We start from the raw sequence: 10,556 nt of genomic DNA, 5'->3' as shown, positions 1-10,556 counted from the left end.
GTCAGTGGAGAAGTGCATCTCGTATTTTAACCTAAGACTTCACCTCCCACACACAACTGGACAGAGGGGTGTGTTAGCCTGATCTTCAGTTTTCTCACTGGGAAAGCACTTGTTCCACTGTTAGAACCATGTCCTCCTCCCTGGACACTTCCGATGCCCACTGCAGAACCTCCGGGGCTCCTGTTCTCAGCTTCTGTCACAGCACTTAGCTTGTCTGGATAAGAGTCACCTGAATTTTTCCTAAACATCATTCCAAGTACTCTGATTTTGAGGGTTGGCAAGAACAAACTAAATCAGGATTCAGAGTTCCTGACAGCTCCTCATGTGGCATTGCAGCTGAGGCCCCCTGTCCTAAATGGGCTCAACTGGCCTAGCACACTCCCCTTGGTGGCTTTGGGTGGGTCAGCCTTGCCCCATTTGGGGTCACAGACCTCAGTTGTTCATTTAACCAATGGTCATTGAGGGCTTACCCGGTGCCACACTTCAAGACAAGCATGGGTGTCCTGGCAAGAAAGTGTTGGCAAGAAAATATGAACCCACCATTGAACTCTCAACTCAAACCTTACTGAAGTCAGTGGCTATAGCTTTATGTGCAAAGGACCCCAGAGTGAGGATCCCACATTGTTACTACTGGGTCTTCTCCCCACCTCTGGAGATGCTAAGAAAACCCTTCCCCACCTTTTCTAGTGATGGAGTAGGAACTTTGCATAGGACAAACCTTCACGATAGGTTACTCCAGTATATTCCCGATAAAGTCCAATAGGTAAATTAGTTTTGGCAGCAGAAGGAACAGCAGGAGAAGTAAGTGATTCATCATCTAGAATCCAAAAAATTTGCACCAACAGATGGCAGGTGGTTATAACACAACAGTTCTTGCCCTGAGAGTATCTGGGGACCCAGCCAACAGCCGTCAAGCCAGGGCAGTCCTGCGGAAGAGATGGCTTGTGAACATGACTGTGGACCCAGAGTCACCCCAGAGCTCCCACATAAAATGCTTCACAGACAGAGAAACTGAGAGCAGCCTTGGGGCATTCATGCCAGTTAATAACCTTAAAGACTACAGCCAGATCCACCCGTGTCACAAAAGCAGGCATTCGAGGGACTATGCTTTTGTTCATGCTCTTATCTGCCATTTTAAATGGGTTTCTAATGTCAAATAAAGCCACTCTGCCTCTTGGGACAAAGATGTTTATCTTCACATAGTTTTTAAAATAAAGTCCTCATAAGTTCAGATAAAAGAGCCTTTTACATGGTAAGAGGATCTACTTTTCTGCCTTTTAAATGGAATAATGAAGAACGCTATATTATTTTGCTTTAGCATTAGTTTAGAAGTCATTCTGAGAATTAAGCAGGAATATCTGTTTTCTTAGTCCATTAAGGCAACACCCCACAATGAAGTTGAAAGTTCACGAGCCTATTGACTCTCATCCAGAAACCACAACCAACCAAACCCCACCATGTAACAGGGAAGACCCAGGGTCACTTCGGAGGAGTTAGCAATCAAAGGAGAACAGACTTTTGGTGACTCAGTTACCAACACACAAGACAGCAACTCATAAAACTAAAATTGGGTGTTTTATTTTTTGTCTACACGGGTGGCGTGCCACTTTCCTTTCCTATTAGGGAAGCTTCTCCCAGCCCTTTCTGACGTTCATCTGTGTGCCTTTACATTCAAACAGTTTAGGAAGCAGCAGCCCTCCTAACACTCGACGCGGAAGCACAAATCTCTGGAGGTATTTTTGGACACACTTAAATCCTATCCCAAGAGGCTGAACGACTGTGGTGACAAATGCCCACGGGTAAAACTGAGCAAGCCTCATTCAGACTGTCCTGCTCAGAGATGCCCTCTGGCTGCCGTGTTGAGGGTCTGGGGTGGAAGATGGAAGACTAAGCGCTGGAGATGTGAAGGTGACTCAGCGAGAGGTGATGGTGGCTCGGGCCAGGGTGGTAGCCAGAGATGTCATGAGAGGTGGCCAGATTCTGGACATATAATCCATTTTCTTAAGGAAAAAAAAAAAAAGAGAATAATTTGACAAGTTGGAATTTACCCAAGTGGACTTAGCTTGACCAATATCGCCAACGTGGATTGTTTCTGCAAAAACAAACAAGCAAAGAAACACCACAGCAGCAAAGCACATGGCAGGCAGGGGAAAGACACTGACCAGCAGGAACATCCACATCAAGGAAATGCATGAGTGTTTTTGGACAAAGTGTACAGAGAAAATCAAAGCTATTCATTGTTTTAATTAAGAGATAAAACTAAGATCACTGTTTCACTTAATGTTTAGATATAAGTTAAAAGTATCATCTAACTCTGGGGTAGGATATGATTGCTGACCAAGGTTACTTAATAAGAAATCCCTTGTTCTAGTTAAATACATTGTTTATCTCTGTCTCCCGTCCTTCATCCCTCCCTTTCTTGCCACCCTTCCCTCCGTTTATTCCAATCCAGCAGCTGACTGGTGATGCATTTCTTCCTGGGAGGGCAAACAAAGCCATAATTCCGGGGCTTAAATAATAAAGCTCCTAGTTTCATAGTTTTCATGCCCACCTCGTGTTTATATGAGAGGACCTGTGCAGTGGGGCCTTGGTCCTTGGTCCCTTTTGTGACTGGCTAAGAGCTGCGTCTCTCTGACATTTGTTCTCTTTGATGGGAGATGTAAGTGTCCTGGGTCTACTCTGGCTGGTGAGCACCTCCAGCAGACAGCCTGGGTCTGCTCTAGCTCTAGCCACTATTAACAAGAATCACCAGCCACCTGCAGATGAACCCTGGGAGAATGGCGGGGGCTCCCACCCTGCCAGCTGGGACGTATTGTCTGGAAACTGCTGCCCCCACCCCACCACCTGCATACAATCCTGGGATCCTGACGATACCAGCCTAGACCAGACATAAGCATTCCAGGTCCTGAAGACTCTGGATCTGGACTCTTGGCCACTCCGTAGAGGATTCCCCAGCCCAGGCCTGGACCTCAGTTCGCAGTTTTCCTTCCTTTTTTCTTTTTCTTTTTTTTTTTTTTTTGAGACTGAGTCTCGCTCTGTCATCCAGGCTGGAGTGCAGTGGCAGGATCTCGGCTCACTGCAACCTCGGCCTCTTGGGTTCAAGCGATTCTCCCACCTCAGCCTCCTGAGTAGCTGGGACTACATCTGCGCACCACCATGCCCAGCTAATTTTTTTGTATTTTAGTACAGATGGGGTCTCACCATATTGTTCAGGGTGGTCTCAAACTCCTGAGCTCAGGCAGTCGGCCCACCTCAGCCTCCCAAAGTGCTAGGATTACAGGCTTGAGCCACTGTGCCCAGTGCTCTTTTCCTTTTTAATGGCATTCCCAGCAGGCCATCATCTGATTCAAATCATCTGTAACAAATTTATTCAACAAATATACATTAAGCACCTAGATAGCACATATCAGGCTCATCAGTGAACAGAACAGGCCAAAACTCCCTCCTCCCATATACTAATGGGAGGAGACAGAAAGTGAATATACATAATTCATATAGAATGGAAGAAGAGGATACATGCCACGGAAAAGAGAAAGTAAGGCGCGGTGGCTCACGCCAGTAATCCCAGCACTTTGGGAGGCCAAAGCGGTCAGATCACGAGGTCAGGAGTTCAAGACCAGCCTGACCAACATGGTGAAACCCCGTCTCTACTAAACATACAAAAATTAGCCGGGCATGGTGGGGGGCACTTGTAATCCCAACTACTTAGGTGGCTGAGGCAGGAGAATCGCTTGAATCCGGGAGGTGGAGGTTGCAGTGAGCCGAGATCATACCACTGCACTCCAGCCTTGGTGACAAAGCAATACTCTGTCTCAAAGAAAAAAAAAAGAAAAAAGGCTGTGGGGATCTGGAGGGCATGGGCAGGGCAGGGGATTGGCACAGGATGAAATCTGACACAGATGGTCAAGGAATACCCAGGTGAAGAATCAGAAGGAAACAAGGTTGTTGGCCTGTAGATAGGTGGGAGAAGAGAGCTCCTGGAACAGGGGGCACAAAGGTCTTCAGGAGAGAGCATGTCTAGCCTGTTAGAGGAAGGACCAGCAGTGGGTGTGGCTGGAGCCAGGTGGGTAGAGCAGTCAGAGATGGGGGCAGGAGACACATAGTGTCACTCTGGGTCAGATGCAGAGCCACCGCAGGCAGCTGAGCAGAGGAGTGGTGCCCGATGGATGTCTTCAAATCCGCTCTTGGCTGCCGAGTTGAGATTAGGCAAAAGCAGAAGACAGAAGACCAAGTAGAAGCTATTAGCATAATCTAAGTGACAGATGATGACCAGAGTGGTCCCTCCAGGTGTCATGAGAAGTGGTCAGCTTCTGGGTATAGAATCTATTTATTTTTTAAAAAGTAATAATTTTATTGTAAAAGTAACATTGAAGTAAATGCTAACTCATAATATACATCATCATTATACATTATTTTTCCAGACACAAAAGGCTCATTCTTACAGAAGCCATTATATTCTTCCCCAAAAATAAAAACACACGCTTTTTTTGAAAGATGGAAAGCTTGGGAGATACAGAGAAGATGAAAGAGGAAAATAAAAATCATCCATAATCCTTTTGGTCAGAGATAACTGTTGTTAATATTTTGCATATATTTTTTCATTCTTAACGACTAAATTTATGTTGCACATTACTTTCTTGCCAGTAGGCACACATGCATATTTTTAACATTTGTAATCTTAGCAAACACAGTTAAATATTCTTTCTCCAAATATCTACAGCCTTCATAATTATTTTAAGACTGAGCAATACTTCAACATGTTGATGTACCATAATTTATTAAACTATTTTCCCTTTATGGAAGGAACATCTATATAGTTCCAATTTTTTCTGTGCTGAAATCTTCATTTAGGTAGCATTTGCATCTTTTGAATTATTTCTTTAGGACAGATGTCCAGGAATAGGATTGGCAGGTCAAATTATATGAAAAATTTTTATGGATTTTGCTTTGCTTTTCAGCGCATTATATAGCAAAGCACGTAACAACTTCATTGTAGCATCTTCAGTTTTGTGGTTACTGCTTTTTAAAATTTTCCCTAAGTTTGTTGATTGAAAATGGAAACTAAACTTCGAAAATGGAAACTAAACTAAACTTTCCATGCTGCTGATTACTATTAAGTATTAATATTTCCCAAGCCTCTCAACACACTTTTAATAGTAAAATGAAAACACAAAGGCACAGTTACTTTGTTGTCATAATCCAGACACTCTAGTCCAATTAATGCCAAGGAAAGTAGGACTGCTGGGGGCTGAAAGAGAAATGTCTTTGTTCTTACTCTTCATATTTACATGAAGCATTACACCTCTCAAAATATGTACGGTCTTGAACATGATCTTGAAAACGCATGCAAGATTTTAATGAATCAAATCTTATTTAAATACATATCTTTTCACTGAGTCAACAAACGGAACATGTACATGCAACAGACGTGGGACATGACCATGACCATGAACCAGACTGGTCTCTGCTCTCAAGGAACTTCCAATCTAGTGGGAAGAGCCATGTGAATTTAGAATGGGCATATATGGTAAGACTGATACTAGCCTTTTATCTCACTTGTCCATAGTCAAGTGAGATATTGACTAGCACAACAGTGGCAGGAAATAGTCCTCTTCATCTATAGCAAACGGTCTCTGGAAGGATGTCTGATTGCTCAACTTCACAGCAGCCTGGTCAGAGCCTTTAGCATTCAGTCTGAGGACCAGTGCTACCAAGCCATGGGTTTCTAATGCCTTTTAATTTGGACTTAAAAAAAAAAAAAGAGTGTGGAGGAGGTGTGAGAGGCAGGTTGAGGCAAAGGCCAGTCTGGGAGCATGGGAAATCAGTTCACTCTGCAGACAGTGTTTGTCCCCATTGCCATTGAGGAGACATTCCTGGGTCTTACTGAAAACACCCTTGCACTTGGTCTTGTCTGTTCAGGCTACACTACCCTGCTCAGATCATTCCCCACCAGGCCTGCTAGCCAAGGCATCTGGCATCAACCTGTCTAGAGTCCTCAGTCCCATCCTCCAGGAGGTCCAAGGTGTGAGTCACAGACACCCGCTCAAGAGAGAAATTGACGTGTACATTCACAGTCCACCGAAAAGGTTGTCCCTTTACATTCAGGCAGAGGAGATGGAAGACCGTAAACGGGGGCGTGGCTGGCAGACAAAGGCCAGGAGGCAAGCATTAGGGGAAATGCAGAAAGTCACCAGCAAATCCCAGACAGCACTCTTTCTACAGACTGGGATGGGCAACCCCCACTCAGTGTAGCCAGAAACGCCTCGCAGATGGCTTTTGAATTCTAAGATTGTCCAATAGGCAAAAATAGAATAATAGATTTTTACAAGGGGGCCTCCACATCCCAAAGCCTCTGGAACTTTTCAAAAAGATCTGCCCCAGATCGACTGAATTACTGTCTCTGGAGCTGGATTCTGGGAACCACTCTTTTAGAAACTCCCCAGGGAATACTAAGGCTCAGCTGGGCTAAGAACTTCTGGACTGGATGAGGTCCCTTCCAACACCTATGGTCTGTGACTCTCCAGGGCTGTCTCGTTCTCCTATCTTTGCTCAGGCTTCCTCTCCCCTGACCCCAGCACCACTTGTCAGGAGGCCACCTTTCCGTGTCAGCTTCAGCCCTGATCTCCCTGAAGCCTTGGCCAGAAGAGACCTCTGCCTCCCTTGAGTTTTTCCAGCTCATTATCTCCCTCAAGTCTTTTTATAAAACACTCCGATGTGGCGTAGAGAGAACAGGGGATTCGGATTCAAGTGTTCCATGCTCTTCGTCTGGGTGGATCATGGCTTCTCCCAGCCTCCATCTTCCCACCCACAAACGGAAACAAGTGTTCTGAGAGGGGTGGTTGTGAAGAATCGGATGAAATAACGTGCATGGAGAATGCTTTGACACCTGTATAAATAGGTAAAAATGCTCATTTTTATTTTAGCAACTACCCATCTTCTATTGTTATCATTTATCTCTTTATTTGCTCCACAGACACTTGCTGAGTGCCTGCTTTGTGCCAAGCACTGGGGATACAAAAAGAAAGATGTGCCCACTGCCCTCCAGGAGCTCCCAGCCCAGTGCAGGGAGGCAGAGAGGTACACAGAAAGCTATCGTATCTATCACAAGATTAGCACAATTGTCCATTTTCTTTACCGATGCACCCCCAGTGCCTAAAACAGAGCTTGGCACAGGGTAGTTGCTCAGTGAGTGTGGAATGATGAATCAATTCAAGGGTGTTATGGAATCACAGACTGAGGATGGGGGAGGCCTCTGCAAAGTTACATGGGAGCTGAGGGTCAAAGGGCTGAGTAGGAAAGAACCAGTGCACATCTGGCCTCTTCCACAAGGCTCTAAGGCCCTACAAGATCAGCTTGTGGCTAATTCATTGCTGTGCCTCTTGGTGCCTAGCAGTGGGCACTGTACTTAACAGGTGTCAACCTCTCAGAAATGAAACTGTTCAAGATTCTGCTTTAAAAAACAAAAAGCAACTCAGCATCATAGCCACAAAACTTACTTAGGTCATTTGAGTCACCCAAGCCCTTCAGCCAGTTCACAGTGACGTGTCTCACATTGATGCCATCCCCAAAGAGCCTGGCATGATTTCCAAAGTTCCTTGCAGTGCTCTATGTAGAGCTGGCAAACACAGATTAATTCAACCCATCTGCTTTGGTCCTCATCCACATATTTCAGAGCAGGTTTCTCATTACCTTAATCAAGATAATATATTCTTTGCAGCAAGGGACCATGAAGACAGGTAGGTTCCTGTTTTCTAAATAGTTCACATTTTCACAAGAACAGAAGCCCAGCCTAAAAGTGAGACAGTGTCGCATAAGCAATCAGATACTCGAATGGCCCCTGCTGGAGTCCCTTTCAGGGACCACACTTCTGAAGGCAAACACCGTAGCCTGAGTTCCGAGTCTAGATCTGAGGCAGAGCTGTAACCCTGAGGACACTGGGTGAATACGTTTTGGGAAATATTTATTTTGGGAATAAATTTCGAAATTACGTGCATAGAGAATGCTTTGACACCTGTAAAAATAGGTGCAAATGCTCATTTTTATTATAGCAACTACCCACCTTCTATTGTCATTTCTCTCTTTGTTTGCTCCACAGACACTTGCTGAGCACCTGCTCAGTGCTGAGCACTGGGGATACGAAAAGAGAGATGTGCCCTCTGCCCTGCAGGAGCTCCCAGCCTTGAGCACACCCCCGGTGCATTGGTTCGGGGCCTTTGGAATGCAACCTAAAGGTACATTATCTAAGAGGAAGAGGAATCTCCAGATTCTTAGATGTATCTTCTCTAAGCCAGTGCTGCTGACTTAACCTCAACTACTGGAGGACAACCTGAGCCAAGAAAGTCATTTAAGTTTCAAGGCAAAAAGAGCTCTTTCTGTAGCATGATAGATGGCGAAGTGCAAGCTCCGCGGGCCCAGATCCCCAGGGCTCAGTTCCAGGTCTCCCAACTACCCATCAACCCACCTTAGGCAGTTAGTTAGCCTCTCTGTGCCTTAGTTCCCAGTATTGAAAACATGGGTTGTTAGTGTACTTACCTCCCAGGGTTGTGGGAATTAAACGCGTGGATACACATGAAGCTCTCAGCATCCAACATGGCACCTGGAGAGCATCACTGTCACCATCCTTGCCAACCACTTTGTAAGGTAGGGACTTGCCTCCATTTTAAAAACAGTGAGGTCAAGAACATGGGTGGACATGCTTGCAGTGTGCTCAAATGCAACCTTAAAGTAAGAAGAGTAACCCTGAGCAGGGCGTCAAATGACTGGTGGGCTACCAAGGGCTCCCTGTCCACTGCCAACATAGCCCTGCTATGGCCCTGCCTCATTGGTCGGCTTTCACCCTCTCCCCACATGCTTCTTCTTGGTCCCTCTCTCGCAGCCAGGCCATTTGGTCACTCTACAGCGCTACCTGGCATACCTCCTAGAGAGCTTACTACCTTTCACTGCCCCCCAAGCAAATGCACCACAATGCCCCCACCTCTGCTGGCCCAGACATAAGTTCAAATCTGTGGAACCCCTTGCCATGAAGTGTCTGGTCGCTATGTAGAGCTTTCCCCAGACAGTAGAAAGAAGAGGGAGATAGTCTATGTTTTGCCCAAGGCCTCACTCTCTCTGTGCCAAAGCTGCACTGTCCAGACAGTGGAAGTGCCCAGAGAACTTCCTACATGGCCACCTGGGGTGCCGTTTCTTTGGTGGAACCTGGGGTGAATTTCTAGCTAAAACAAGGAAGGGATGAGGAGAATGGAACGAACTTGTTTTTGGTGTCTACTAAGAACTTCACAGACTCTCATTTGATCTTCAAATCAAATGAGATCAAACGTCTTACCTCCATTCTACAGAGGAGGAAATGGGACTCAGAGAGGAAGAGCAACTTGGCCAAGGTGGCACAGCCATTGAGCAGAGGGCTGGGATTCAGATGCAGGGTCTCTAATGGTGAAGCCCTACTCCGTGACTGCGGCAGGACAGAGGAGGCAAAGGGGTGAGGAGGGGCATTTAGAATCTGGGGGGCAAGAGGGAGGGGCACCAGGATCAGTCAGCCCATCTGTGCAAGAAAAATCGGCAGGTGGTTCTGAAATACTTTGACCCCCCCAACCCAAGATGAGAGCCCCTGCTACAGAGTTCAGAGGACATTTCAAGTCCAGTCCCTAGTGCTTTGGCATTTTGTTATGACAAAAATAAGGAGGTGATTAAATGGCGTTTACCATCCTTTAATCATCAATGACACAAGTTTCATGCCTAGGACAATTTCTGGTGTAATGTTCACACTGTGCCTTTGAAGGAGGCTGAAAGAGACCACATATGGCAAGTCCCAAAGAGTGTTATCCAAGGCCAGGCTACATTGTTCTGCAATACCCAAGCCCCATGCAGAAAGTGGCAGTGGGGTCGGCAAGGGTGGCTGCCTCTCAAGTAGCAGGAAACATATTGGGCGAGCAGAAGGTTCCTTCACAAAAGAGTGTGTGAAGGCAGAGATGGGAAGTAACCATAGCAGACACTCCCCAGGGTCCCTTTCAGAGCTGGGGTGCAACTGAGTCTGAGGAGGCAACAGAAGATGGAGAAGAGAAACTCCCCAACCCCCACCTCCTGCCCATCAGACTGGTTTTTATTTCTTAGGCTACAGACAAAAAAGAAATTCCTTTACCTAATTCAAGCACTGCGTCTTACCCATCAAGTCAGACTTTTAGAAAATTGCTGAAAACCCTGGCATTGCATACAAAGGGCACTTTATTCAACAAACACCTAATGTCTGTTATACATCAGGTTCTAGGCGAGGCCTCGGGGACTGAGACCTGCCCTGGAAGAGGTCATTGTCTACAAGGGAGGCACAAGAGTTTTACCTGGTGTGTGAGGGTGCCCTATCAGGTAGCCGCAGGAAGGTCCTTGCTGGAAGAAGTCAGCAAAGGCCACACAAACGGGCCACCCTGCCTCTGATTCCTGATCGGTGAAACACGAGCTTGCCAGGCAGAGAAGGTGGTAGGGAACGGCTTTCCAGGCAGGGGAAAGGGCATATCCTGAGCTTGGAATGAGAAAGGGCCTGTCTCCCAACACGTGGCAAGTTCAGA

The 10,556-nt window shown here is 46.2% G+C and overlaps 1 long non-coding RNA gene across 1 annotated transcript in view; it reads right to left on the bottom strand.

Annotated features, from left to right (window-relative positions):
* Positions 1-1,742: 1,742 nt before the first annotated feature.
* Positions 1,743-10,556, bottom strand: part of LOC139364050 (uncharacterized) — a 45,860-nt gene continuing 37,046 nt past the window's right edge. Inside the window, exons 2-3 of the long non-coding RNA XR_011625249.1 lie at positions 3,202-3,355; positions 1,743-2,000 (exon numbers count right to left, since the gene is read on the bottom strand). This is a non-coding gene — a long non-coding RNA (uncharacterized lncRNA). The remainder of the gene's footprint in view (positions 2,001-3,201; positions 3,356-10,556) is intronic.

Source organism: Macaca nemestrina, chromosome 1 (assembly GCF_043159975.1).
Source record: "Macaca nemestrina isolate mMacNem1 chromosome 1, mMacNem.hap1, whole genome shotgun sequence".
NCBI classification, from domain to species: Eukaryota; Metazoa; Chordata; class Mammalia; order Primates; family Cercopithecidae; genus Macaca; species Macaca nemestrina.
This window is presented reverse-complemented; position numbering and strand designations above follow the sequence as displayed.